General features: G+C 40.9%; 1 protein-coding gene across 2 annotated transcripts in view; it reads left to right on the top strand.

The window, feature by feature from the left end:
* LOC126187582 (serine/threonine-protein kinase Nek2-like) overlaps window positions 1-12,753 on the top strand; it is a 68,469-nt gene that overhangs the window by 37,526 nt on the left and 18,190 nt on the right. The window lies entirely within an intron of this gene.

Here is a 12,753-nt window from a genome sequence, read left to right as displayed (position 1 = left end):
ACAATCACCACCATAAAATAAGGGAAATCAGAGCCGTACGGAAAGATATAGGTGTTCATTCTTTCCGTGTGCGCTATATGAGATTAGAATAATAGAGAATTGTGAAGGTGGTTCGATGAACCCTCTGCGAGGCACTTAAATGTGATTTGCAGAGTATCGATGTAGATGTAGATGTTGACACAGCTACTCCCAATGTTTTGCTTTCTTTCTCAGAATATTTATTGATTCGTCATCTTTTGGCTGAAGTAATTTTTTGTCCCCTTCTGGGTTTGACCGTCATTTTCCAAAAAAAATTTTTACTGTGGAGTGACTGGAGAAGAACATATTAAATAGCACCTACTATGTGCAGTGTTGAAGATCATCTGGGCACGATACTTGCATAGTCTCTTAACTGTGCTTCACATGGTGTATACGCCCTGGGAAATATGGGAAAAAACTGGGAATTTTTTCATCTGAGAGAAAATCGAGAAAACATAGGAATTTTTCAGAATTTTGGGGATTTACATTGTTTTAGTTTTCAGTAAATTTTTGTAATTCTGACTGATAAGGATTTACCCTAACAAAGAATTTTACTTTATCCCGCTACTACAGAGTAATACTGCAGCAATGAAACATAACTGAAAGAATAACAATAAAATTAAAAAAAATTAATTGCCAAGGAAATGTACCATTTTCAACAACAAACTGACTGCCAATAGTAAAATGTGTCAAAGGCTTTAAGATGAAGACTATGCAATACCTCACAACTAAAAACTACTTTGGATGAGTTTGACCTCACAACTGTTTACATTAGGTTCATTTGAGCAGTTGCTAGTGAGCTCTCCCTCATGGGCAGAGCTGAAGTTACGTACGAGCGGCACCTTCTCCCACTTTCGGCCACTTGAAGTGTGGCTGTTAGCTGTACAAGCAGTAGCAGCAAGCAGCCAGGTGCTACCCAGAAAATTTTTTCTGCCATGCTCAAGCTGGCAGATTCATGCATGCACAGAGCAGTCTCAGTTGTAGGGGTACAGAGGGATAACCTCCACATGACCCATGTTTACATTTTGTGATTTTGCTGTCTTCTCTTTGTTTACAGCTCTCACGTCAAATGAAAACAAAATGGATTTCTGTGGGTAGGAGCTATCAATTGAATCAAAATATATTCACATAATTACCTGCATGAACCATGGACCTTGCCATTAGTGGGATAGCTTGCTTGCCTCAGTGTTACAGATAGCCGAAGCATATGTGCAACCACATTGGAAGGGTATCTGTTGAGAGGCCAGACAAACATGTGGTTCCTGAAGAGCTGCAGCATACTTTTCAGTATTTGCAGGGCAATAATCTGTATGATTAACTGATCTGGCTTTCGAACATAAACCAAAACTGCCTTGCTGTGCTGGTACTGCAGATGGCTGAAAGTAAGGGGAAACTTCAGCCATAATTTTTCCTGAGGACATGCAGCTTTACTATATGGTTAAATGATGACGGCATCCTCCTGGGTAAAATATTCCAGAGGTAAAATAGTCCCCTATTCGGATCTCCAGGCGAGAACTACTCAGGAGAATGTTGTTATCAGGAGAAACAAAACTGGCTTTCTTTGAATTGCAACATGGAATGTTAGATCCCTTAATCTGGTAGGTGGATCAGAAAATTTAAAAAAGGAAATGAATAGACTGAAGTTAGATGTAATGCAGGAGTTATTTAATTATGAATAAGAAAATAGGAATCTGGGTAAGCTACTCTGAACAGCATAGTGAATGCATTATGCAGCCAATATAGATACGAAGCCCACTTCCATCACAGTAGTACAAGTTTGCATGCCAACTAGCTCTGCAGATGCTGAAGTGATTGAAGAAATGTATGCTCAGATCATAGAAGTTATTCAGATAGTTAAGACATACGAAAATTTAATTGTGATGGGGGACTGGAATTCAATAGTAGGAAAAGAAAGAGAAGGAAAAATAGTAGGTGAATATGGACTGGGGAAAAGGAATGAAAGAGGAATGTGGCTAATAGAGTTTTTCACAGATCATAACTTAATCATCACTAACACTTGGCACTGGATTCATGAAAGAAGGTTGAATACATGGAAGAGACGTGGAGACATTGAAAGGTTTTAGATTTATTATATAATTGTAAGACAGAGATTTTGGAACCAGATTTCAAATTTTAAGGCATGACCACAATTTATTGGTTATGAACTGTAGATTAAAACTAAAGAAACTGCAAAAAGGTAGAAAATTAAGGAGATGAGATCTGTATAAGCTGAAAGAACAAGAGGTTGTCGAGGAAGCATTAGGAAGATGAATGGGTAGCTTTGAGAGATAAAATAGTGAAGGCAGCAGGGGATCAAATAGAAAAAATGACAATGCCTAGTAGAAATCCTTGGGTGACACGAGTTATTGAAATTAAAGATGAAAATAGAAATATAAAAATGCAGCAAATGAAGCTGGCGTTAAAAAAACCACCCGAGATTGACAGGAAGTGCAACGTGGTTGATCAGGAATGGCTAGAGGACAAATGTAAGGATTTAGACGCATATTTCACTAGGGGAAAGATAGATACGGCCTACAGAAAATTAAAGAGGCTTTTGAAGAAAGGAGAAGGAGTAGTATGAATATCAAGATCTCAGGCGGAAAACCAATCCTAAGCAAAAGAAGGGAAAGCTGAAAGGTGGAAGGGATGTGTAGAGGGTCTATACAAGGAAGGTGAACTTCAAGGCAAAATTATAGAAATGGGAGAGGATATAGATGAAGATTAGATGAAGGACATGATAGTGCAAGAAGAATTTGACAGAGTGTTGAAAGACCTAAGTGAAAAAATGGCTCCAGGAGTAGACAATATTGTATCAGACCTACTGGTAGCTTTGGGAAAGCAGTCCATAACAAAACTGTTCCATCTGGTGTGCAAGGCAGGTGAAATGCCCTCAGACTTCAAGAAGAGTGTAGTATCCAAATTCCAAAGAAAGCAGGTGCTGACAGGTGTTAAGATTAGCAAACTATCAGTTTAATAAGTCGTAGTTGCAAAATACTAATATGGATTCTTTACAGAAGAATGGAACTACTAGTACAAGCCAAGTTTGGGGAAGATCAGTTTGGGTTCCGGAGAAATGTAGGAATACACAAAGCAATACTGACCCTATGACTTATCTTAGAAGATAAGAAAAGGCAAACTTACATTTATAACTTTTGTAGACTAGAGAATGCTTTTGACAATGTTGTCTTGAATATTCTCTTTGAAATTCTGAAGGTAACAGGGGTAAAATACAGGGACTGAAAGGCTATTTACAACTTGTACAGAAACCAGACGGCAGTTATAAGAATCTAGGGCATGGCAGGGAAGCAGTGGTTAAGAAGGGAGTGAAACAGGTTTGCAGCCTATCCCCAATGTTATTCAATCAACAAGCCACAAAGGAAACCAAAGAAAAATTTACAGTAGTAATTAAAGTTCAGGGAGAAGAAATAAAAAATTTGAGGTTTGCCAATAACATTGTAATTCTGTCAGAGACAGCAAAGGACTTGGGAGAGCAGTTGAACGGAATGGACAGTGTCTTCAAAGGTGGATATAAGATGAACATAAAAAAAGCAAAACAATAATAATGAAATGTAGATGAATTAAATCAGGCTAAGCTGAGGGAAGTAGATTAGGAAACGAGACGCTTAAAGTAATAGATGAGTTTTGCTATTTGGACAGTAAAACAACTGATGATGGCCGAAGTAGAGAGGATGTAAAATGTAGACTAACAATGACAAGAAAATAATTTCTCAAGAAGAGAAATTTGTTAACATTGAGTATAGATTTAAATGTTAGAAAGTCTTTTCTAAAAGTATTTGCATGGAATGTAGTCATGTATGGAAGTGAAACATGGATGATAAACAGTTTACATGAGAAGAGAATAGAAGCTTTTGAAATATGATGCTACAGAAGAAGGCTGAAGATTAGCTGGGTAGATCTCATAACAAATGATGAGTACTGAATAGAACTGGGGAGAAAAGAAATTTGGTTGCACAACCTGACTGGAAGAAAGATTTCTTTGATAGGATACATCCTGAGACATTGAGGGCTCACCAACTTAGTGTGGGTGGTGAAAATCGTGAAGCAGTAGACCAAGAGACGAATACCTTAAGCAGATTCAGAAGTATGTAGGTTTCACTAGTTATTCAGAGATAAAGAGGCTTGCACAGGATACAGTAGCAAAGAGAGCCCCATCAAACCAATCTTCGGATTGATGACCACAACAGCAACAACAACAACAATTACAAAAGACAAATAAGTTATTAGTTGCAGTTTTATGATTTTGTTTTATTTTCAAGCTATTGGCCATCAAGCTTTAATTGCCTTACAGAACAATGATGTTATTTTTGTCAGTTTGCTAAAGAACCAGCCACAGAGGAGTGAGGGCTTTGATTACGTATCATCGTGACTTGAAATGAGACACATCCTAAGGTACTACCCACCCCACCTAAAGTGGTGTTCTGTCACCCACCAAACCTCCACAACATCCTAATCCATCTCTACGCCACTACCAATCCCACCCCCTTGCCACAAGGATCACCCTGTAGATGATCCAGATGCAGGATGCAACAGATAGGTGGTGCTCAATGGGAGTGTGGATTGACCATGAGGCGTACTGAGACAGTCTATGCAGTTGCGAGAACGCTGTGTTCCGGATGGCGCAGTGGTTACCACACCTGCCTAGTAAGCAGGGGATCTCTGGTTCGAATCTCATTCTGGTACACATTCTGAGTAATGTCCCACTGCAGCTGATAGTAGTGATCTGCCTTTAATTTACAAATACTTTATGTTGCTGTCTTTTACTTGTGCCTGTCTGCAAATTGACATGTCTTTTTTACAGTGAGAAGCAATCTGTCTTTGCCTACATTATTGATACTCCTACCTGGAGTTTCCATTGTTTGAAATTTGCCTTTTAATATTCTTTTCTGTAAAGACAGTCAGTTTATTTGAAATGAAGTGCTTCAACAACACTATTGGCTGGTTCAACTGTTTGCTGACTTTAAAGTGCATACTTTCATTTTCTGGTATTATATCGTAAGAAAGAACCAAACACAAGATAATGCAGCATTGGTTCTCCAAGGAAATTGGCATCTTGAAAACCGCACTGAAAAGCTTAATACCAAGTAGGTACCTACTTCAGTATGAATTTGGACATTTGAGTGTGCACTTTAAGCCAAATTATGCATTTCAGTACGGTTTACGAAATTATGATGCTCTTGGCATATTCTCTGATGTCCTGTTTCTTTTATGTCATATTGTAAGTGCTCTTAATGCTATATACTTACGAACATATGTAAATGTTCACTTGAAGGTGAAGCAGGCAAATTTGATCAATGGTAATGAATAAAATGTTTTGTTTCAAATATATTGACAGCTTCAGCAGAATTTTACAAATCTGCCATCCACGAAACACAATGTTTTTCAACCACAAGACATGTCTCAACACTTGTCTGGTACCTCCACTAGGCTTGACCACACTGTGTTTTATCATTGTAACTCCCCACAAGGCTTTATATTTAATTCTGAAGTTGAATAAAAACTGCCAGTTATATGGTTTCTTGGCTCCACAAATAATTGTGTTAATTTTTTATACAGTTTGAAAAAGTCATCAGAAACTTATTGTCCTTAGTTCTGATGTATACAAACACCTGTTTTGGTGGCGTTTTTTTCCAAGAAATTTGTATTCCTTCTTAGTAGCTTTTTGCAGTGCTGTGTGGATGTAAACTTGACTGGAAGTGCTACATAACAGCATTGCAAACTACGAATAAATAATTAAAAAAAAACATCTATGATAAAGTCACCAGATAACAACATATTTGGCTATAGTAGTAGAGTCTAGTTCTGAAAAGAATATTATGCCAAGGACTGCTTTCTTATTTTGCATTCCTTATCTGGATAGGAAATGATGAAACAATTGTCGTGAGTACAATGATCCTGTATGTCCCCTCCGAACAACATGCTGCTGTGCTGCACATGTCATATGATGCCCCTGTATGTATGAAATTCCAAACACAAATGCGATGAAAGCCATTAATGAGCAAAGTACATCATCGTAGCTACACAAGCGCAGTAACCCATGTTTTGTGGTGCTCTCTGGCAACTACCCAAACACACCTACTTCTAACAGGTCAAGGGAAATATTGTGAATGGCAGTTTGAGAAGTGTTACTTTGAAAGTAAATTTCCTTTTATGAAAGATGAATTTTGTTACCTGTGAAAATGTGCACTGAATTTCTTAAATTGCTGAGCGTTTGATTCTCATTCAAATGTTAGTACCCTGAGGACCAGCCATATTGAAAAGTTTGGGTCTGAGAAGACTAGCCATTTATGCCATTGTTTAAAATTTTACTGGCACATTTGTGTTTGTAAAGAGTAACACACAAAAAAGACCAATATTATATGTGAAAGCTTAGCTTATCATGTAGGTATACTATATGTATATTAATTTAAACCATGAGTTTTTCCTGTTTGTGTGTTCGTGTTACTTAACAGTGATGTTGCCACTGGCTGACTACATCATATGTCCTGTGCTTTGAATATCTGTTGTCATTGGCTGGTGAGATCCTGTGACGTGAACTATGATTAGCTGACAAAAGCGAAAGTAAAACCTTCACCATTCAAAGGATTGATCAATTTTACAGCTCTGAGGAAAAGTATACTGTCACTTAACACAGAAAAAGCATATTTTCGTCTGGGAAAAAGTGTATTTTTAACCACGAAACCCCGGAATTTTTGTTTCTTGTCCACATATACACCATGGCTTCAGAGCAACGTCTTAGCCACTCTTACATAGTGATGTTCTTATGTACCCTTTTGGTTGACCCACTGACAACATAGGGCCACACTGCTGATTCTTGAGCTGCTACTTGCCCATGCATGACAAAGAAAAAGATGCCCATTGTCCTGGGGCATCAGGACTCCTAGCAACAGACATTGTGCCACATAGCCTTTGCTACGGCTGGGTGGCACCTGCGGAGAGAGCCCACGATTGGAGTAGGTGCCATCAGGGAAGATGTTTCGCACATGAAACATATTAAATTACACTAAAGCAATTTGCTGTTGTGATCCGGCCATTTCTTCAGACAGTAATAGAAATTTCAATGTGGACAGTTATAATCCTACCCTGGCTATCCCATGGGAATAGGCACAAGCCAGATGTCTAGAACCAAAACAATTTATCCAATACCTAGTACGTACTACTCAAGCTGCTGGGGGTGCATTTAATGTGACAAAGCCACTACTTTTTGTGGAACATATTCAAGAAATTTGGAGAAGCTAAGTCATTGGGAAAAAATGTGCAGTGGATTGCTATTGAGCCTTCTCTGCTGCAAGTCTACAGCTCTTCAGGCAGACAAAAGCATGTGACATACCAGCGACCATTATTCCACACACTTCTTTAAATATTGTCCAAAGAATCATCGCCTTACACTTCAAACAGACATGGAGCTATAAACAAGCTCGAGCAGCAAAGTGTACATTTTGTCCTGTGCATCCAGAAAGGTTCCAGAGATAACTGAACAGATACAGATGCCTTTATAGTAGCTTTTGAAGGGAATGTCCTCCTGTAAAAAAATTGAAGCCCAGGTGTACAGATAAGACATGAAACATTTTATGCCATCACCCATGAATCGTTTCCTCTTCCATCATTTACCATAAACTTGTCAAAAATAATCCAAGCAAGACTGGGTACCATCTGAGGACCCCTCATCCTGGAAACACAGATCAGAATCCCGATGCCAGTCAATGGCAGAAGGAAGCACAGTCTGTGGGTCCCATGGTTGCTCACTCTTCATCTGTCCCCACACTTGTTGCAGTTAGGCCCTTGCAAGAATCACAGCCACCAAAGGCTGTGGCGGTGGAGGAGGAGGAGGAGAAGAAGAAGAAGAAGAAGAAGAAGAAGAAGAAGCAGAATTGGAACAAGGTTACTCCAATGGCCCCAGAGGCGCTAGATTTCCCCATTCTGTTGGATTGTGAATCAATGCTCATTGATGTGATTCCATTCCCATCAGTAACAGACAGTGATCCTCCACCCTTCACACCTAACTTGACACCCATAACATAAATATTCAGTGGAACTGTAATGAATATTACTGTCACCTGCCACAACTACAACACTATATTTCATCTTCTCCTGCAATTTGTTTTGGTCTACAAGAAATATACTTCATCGATTACCATTTCCCAAAGCTCTGTGGTTGTCATGCATTCTGTAATCCTGTGCTGGGCCTGAAAGGGTATCTGGAGGGTTTTGTACATTGCTTCACACAGATGTCAGAGAGTGGATTCCCCTTTGTATTATGCTGGAAGTAATAACAGTGCAGATGCAAACACAGGATCACCATTCACAATGTTTATTCACTTCCAGCAGGCCACTTACTTAAGGTGAGTTGACCACCTTAGCTCAATAGTACCCCCCTCCCCCACCCCCTGCTCCCTTTTCTCCTACTTGAGGACATCAATGCTTACCAGTCCCTATGGGGTGGGATGTTGTCACTTCATCTGGTAGGGGCCTTCTAACTAACCAGTTTCTTACCAATCATGATCTGTGCCTCCTCAATGATGGCACTTCTACCCACCTTAGGGTTGCCCAAGGCACATTGTGAGCTATAGATCTCTTCCCTCAATCTCATGGATTCAGTACATTTGTCACTAAATGACGATCTTTGTGACAGTACCACTTTCCAATTGTCCTTGTCACTTCATTGACACCACCAGATGGACCGACTACCATGTTGTGTGCATCAAAGAACTAACTGACAAATGTATGCCTCTGCTGTTACCTTTGATCCTCTCTGTGTCAGATAGCATCAACGAGGTTGTGAGAGATCTCTCCAATGCTATGGCTCACGCTGCTGGAACTGACATTCCCTTTCTACAGGTCCCCTTCATCGCCGCCTCTTACCATGGTGGACTGATGAAGACATAGCAATAGCTGTTCAGGATTGCTGAAGAGTCCTGCATGTTTCAAGCGACGTCCTTCACAGAACAACCTTATCACCTTTAAGCAGTTTTGTCATAATGCTCACTGTCTAGCACTGTCTCCTCTCTGGGAATGTACGCCTCTTCATTCCAGGTGTGGGCCATCCTTCCTGGGCTTCTGGGGCTGCCAAAGATCCACAACTGCACTGGGCCTCTTCCTTTGAGTGGTATCTGTATGAACATGTTGGCTCTTGACTAACATCTCACAATCCACTTTACAACAGTGTCAGTGTCTGCTTCTTATGCGGGTGCCTTCTGGATGCATAAGTGACATATTGGAGACAGCCCCCTCTCCTTTGTCCCTCTGTATGCCAAATTATATAATGAATCAGTCACTGTCCGGACAGCTAACTGCTTCAGGCTCTTGCCTCACCTCATGTTATAGCCCCAGGCACTGATGGCATTTCCATTCGGATGATACATTATCTGACTGTTACTCAATGGCTCTATCGCCTCGGCCTTAACCATATTTGGCTCATAGTATCCTTGTTCCAATCCTTAATCAGGACAATAACTCAACATCCATTGACAGTTACTGGCCAATTAGGTTCACCAATATGCTCTGCAGAGTGCTTGAAAGGATAGTTGCCCAGAATTTTGCTGAGTACTCAAACCTTATGACCTTTTGGTTCCCTGTCAGTATGCTTACTGGGAGGGACAATCATAGACATCTGGTTTGGGTGGAAACAGCAAACCAACAGGCTTTTTTTAAATGCCAACACGTCATTGCAGTCTTTTTTTATCTATGTAAGGCATACACCCCCACCTGCTGCTATCACATTTTACTTAGCCACCCATCTTGATTTGTCAATTTTTATGCCACTAGTTGTTCCAGGTTCGAGTTGATACTTCATTCAGCTCTCCAGTAGTCCAAGCGTAGGGTATACTGTAGGGCTCCGTGTGAGTTTTACACTCGTTCTCATTGCCATCAATGCCTAGTGACCTTGGTCGGACCTCTGGTCTCCCACACACTCAATGTTGATGCGTTTGTATTTGGTATTGCTTCCACTATGTAGCCATAGCTGGATGCCATCACTGAAACACCATCCGAAGGCCCTTTGCTTGGGCCTTTTCCCATGATTTCCAGTTCTCTCTTGCAAAAACACAGGTCATGGATTTTTGTCATCATACCGTGGTCTGTCCCGACGCAGATTTCTTCTTGGGCATGCAGCTCTTGGACATTGTTGCACAGTCCTGATATTGGGGACTCCTCCTTGACAAGAAGCTGACTTGGCTGCCCCATGTTTGTTAACTAAAGACTGACTTATTGCAAAAACTTAACACTCTCTGCTTCTTGCACACAACTCTTGGGATTGGTCCAGTCTTGCTTGGATTATTTTTGACAAGTTTATGGCTCTGCGGCACCTTCAGCATCGAAATTGTTAGATCCAATGCATCACTGTGGAGTTCAGCTCGCCACTGGCATCTTCCAAACTAGTTCCACAGGCAGTTTCTTGCTGAAGTGGGGATCTTGCCTCTTCAATTTCAATTGTACCAACTCTTCCTGACCTATGCAATTGCTGTTCGACAATTTCATGATTGTCCAACATATCCTGTTATTTCTGCATAAGAGGAACATTGACCCCCTCAACAGCCCCCCTCCCCCTCTTCCCATCTCCCTAGGTGGAAGTACCGATCAAAATGTGCCTCAGAGCCCTCTGCAAGAAGCTCCGCCTGCCCTTCTTAGAAAGTACTCCCCTAATTTTTTTTCACACATGGGCCTTTGGTCAGTACCTGGGACACAAATCAGAACCAGTCTATTTAGAGGACCTAAGGTGTATCACCCGCATGACCTTTCAACATCTGTTCCTTTCAGTCCTTCAGGAGCATCAGGGTGCTACTATCTAGTACACTGTCAGCCCTAAAACCATGGATAGTCTGGGATATATTTTTACTCCTCCCGCATGTCAGTAACACCTCTAGTTGCTGGGAACATGCAGTGTTTTTACAGTGGAGCTGATGGCCATTAACACAGCCCTCCATTTTATTAAATAGCCCTCTGTTGACTGCATTTTAGTATTTAGTGGCTCAATTAGCAGTCTGTAGGCTACTGACCATTGTTACCATTGTTACTCTGTGGTCCCTGCTATTCACCACCTTCTCTCTTAGCTTAATCATGCAGCCTGCTCAGTTGTTTTTTTCTGGGCCCCGAGTCATGTGGGTATCCTGGAAAATGAACTAGCAGATCATTTGGGCAGAGAAGCGACTATTCACCCCCCATTCGCTTTGACAATCCTGCGCCCTCTAATAGGGCTCTACGATATTGAGGAGACCGCTGCTGCATGGTGCTCCTCCTTCCTATCCTCCCGGAAAGAATCCAGCACTATGTGTCACCTCTGCATTGGTCATAACAGAGTAACCCTTAGTTCAATTTTACGTGATGAGTCACCCCTGCATTGTGCTTGTGGAGCCTAAATGACAGTTGCCTATATCCTGGTGGAATGCCAACTCCTCCTGGCTCTCCAAGTTAAGTGTGGTCTTCTGAATCTATGCCTCTTCTGTTCGCAGACAACTTTTGGACAATTGAACTGGTTCTCCTTTTTCTCTGTGATAGTGGTTTTTATTCTCAGATATAATGTTTTAAACTACCGCAGTGGCAGGGTGGCTGGGGTTGCCATCATCTCGTGCCCTTGACCATGCCTCCTTTGTCTGCTACCTCTGCCACCCTTCTTTTACTCTGTTTTAAGTGCTTTTAGATAGTTTGCCTCTCTCTCTGCTGCAACCTGTTTCCCATTTTAGGAATATCACTCTGTCGATTAGTAGGTGTCATCATCCTATGTAATGTTTTGCATATGATGGATTGGGGATGGCATGGTTGGGGGCGTGCCTGCCCTCGTTGCATACAGAGCCCTGGAAGATGCCCATATGTGGCCTTAACTATTTCTCTCAGTTTGTTTTATTTATGATGATCCAACTGAGGGCCATTACATTTTTACCCTTTTTTTTCTTTTACTGTTCTTGATCTCCAGAGTAGAAGGTATTCTTTACTCTGTTGCTGTCTTCGCCCTTAATCAGGTGGGCGGAGGGTGGGGGGGGGGGGGGCTAGATATGGGAGGGTTTTCTCTTGACACGACTGAGCCCTGGGAATCCACTTGGTTGCTCTAACCTATGTATTGATCCACTTGATGTACTTTTACTTCTCTGTAAATTGTTTTTTCAGCTCTGGAATCAGTATTGGCTTCAGAGTCTGACTTTTACATATTTTCCTCATCCAAGAACATTGCTGGTGGACGTCGCTCCTTCTAGATGAACGAGTCTTGACCAAGGGATTTATGAGCAGTCTCTTACTGCAAATCAATCAACCAACCTGGCCAAGTTAACTAGGCACGTATTTGATGAAAAATTTGCTTGATTGGTATCAAAGAAAGAACATATAAATTATGTTTAACAGTGAATGAAAAATCCTGGCTTAAAAGCAAAATCGTAGATTTGTTACAAACATTTATTTAAGCAAATGATTTTGTAGCAGACACTCTCTGAGGCAACTGCTGTCCAGTGGTGTTAAGCCAGACCAGATATTTGAGACTGTTCCCATGCTGAATTACATATAACTTTAGCAACAGTGTCAGTAGAATGGGTGAAGGATCTTCTTCGCAGTATTTATTCTGAGCAACCCATAAATCTTTTGTACTAGAGCACTTCATAAACCACTCACAATAAAAGAGAATAATATTAATAAAAGCCCACATACTATGGTCGGTAAAGTTTGTAATTTTGTTAAGAGATGACGCTACATTTGAAAAACTATCAACTTTGTAGGCCTGGATCGTAGGATTGG

Source organism: Schistocerca cancellata, chromosome 5 (genome assembly GCF_023864275.1).
Source record: "Schistocerca cancellata isolate TAMUIC-IGC-003103 chromosome 5, iqSchCanc2.1, whole genome shotgun sequence".
Lineage (NCBI taxonomy): Eukaryota > Metazoa > Arthropoda > Insecta > Orthoptera > Acrididae > Schistocerca > Schistocerca cancellata.
Note: the sequence above shows the minus strand (reverse complement) of the source record. Positions and strands in the feature narration are given on the sequence as shown.